Here is a 1,646-nt window from a genome sequence, read left to right on the forward strand (position 1 = left end):
CTTTCAAATATAAAGGGGCATACATTTGTGTTGTTCTTTTATACAAAACTACAAGAATGAGACGATCTACCGGAGCTAATGTGGTGGTTTATCTACATACACCTGTCACTCTCCCTCCATGTGACCGACGATATAACCTCATGTGAAGATAGACAGAGGGGTCGATTTGAGCCATTCCAGGAGAGCGCTGTGGGACAAATTCAAGAAAGTGCAGAGCCAAGAAACAAATTTGATTCCTGAACGGTCGATTCATCACATTGTCTTCATCAGACCGCAGCTTCAGTCAACAGAGAAGCTTCAAACTTCTTAACGTCCCTTTTTGAAAAAATCTAAACCACTTTCCTCTTCGCCCGGAGTAAAATGTTAGCAGTTAATGTTTCTGTAAAACGCTCAGACGTTCACATTTGTGAATGTCGCACTTAAAATATTGACAATTGCACGGAGTTTCATATGAAGTTCACTTTGCGTTTTTTTATGACCCGGCTTTGATAGTGGTGAGTTGCAGCTCGGCGAGAGAGCTGCCAAGCCAGAGATCGTAGTTTGAGATGCCGTTCCAACATGTGTAAGTATCACACTGCTGGATCATCTTAAGGAGACCTCGGAGAAGTTGTCAGATGTGTTTGTGACGACAAAAATAAGCATTTGAAGCCAAACATGATCTTTTCCCAACACTACCAGAGTGGTTTTGTGCCTGAAAGAAACCCGATCATAAGCACAGGGATGTCACAACGTGAAACTGAAAACTGAACCCTAACACTGCAACATATCTGTGGTTTGCAGGAACATATATTGCGAACATTTATCCTGGCGATGTGGTTGTCCTCCTCAAAACTCCTCACACTGCGTGCCAGCTAGTCCTGCGATCAAAACTCATGTTTCTACGGGCGAACAATGACCGATGACCAATTTATCACTGGGAGTGGTAATAACTCTTCATTTTTTTCTAACTTCTTTTAAAAAAATTGCTATCCTACCGTTGTACTTAAAAAAAAAAACAATCGGCTATAAATACATCATATTTAACAAACCGTACAAAACAGATCAAGTATAAACAGCACAAAGAGAGACAGACGGATTGTGTGTGTGTGTGTGTGTGTGTGTGTGTGTGTGTGTGTGTGTGTGAGCGGCTGCTCCTGTTGTCACTGAATAGTATATTGTTGCTTCTATCTGATATCTACAGTACGTTGATTACATCTGGTTTACAAAGGTAGCCTACAGTCCCCTGTGTGCTGCTGTGGTACATGGAGGTCAATAACAAATGTTGTACAATATCTTGAATTTATCCTTAATTCTGTTTGTTTGTTTGGTTGTTTGTTTGTTTGTTTGTTTGTACACATGCACTGAGAGTCCCAGATGTTAGCAGACGTCTCGGGGAATCATGAAAATATAAAATCCTTCTGTGTGATGAAAGCTTTTGCGTTCAGTGATGGATGGGAAAGTGGACGTGGTGGTGTTGTTTTTCTTTTTTAAGACAAAAGTGTACAAATTAGGTCATTTACGCTGATAGCAGAAATATGATTCACGTCATCCTCATGAAGAGCAGCAGAGCTACTGAAGGCCTCAAAGGCTTTGTGAGAAGACACTTTGGTTTTGTCCGTTGACTCAAAGGGTTTCTGATTTCCTCTGTTAATGATCTTGCCAGGATG

The sequence above is a fragment of the Acanthopagrus latus genome, chromosome 6 (assembly GCF_904848185.1).
Source record: "Acanthopagrus latus isolate v.2019 chromosome 6, fAcaLat1.1, whole genome shotgun sequence".
Classification (NCBI taxonomy): Eukaryota; Metazoa; Chordata; class Actinopteri; order Spariformes; family Sparidae; genus Acanthopagrus; species Acanthopagrus latus.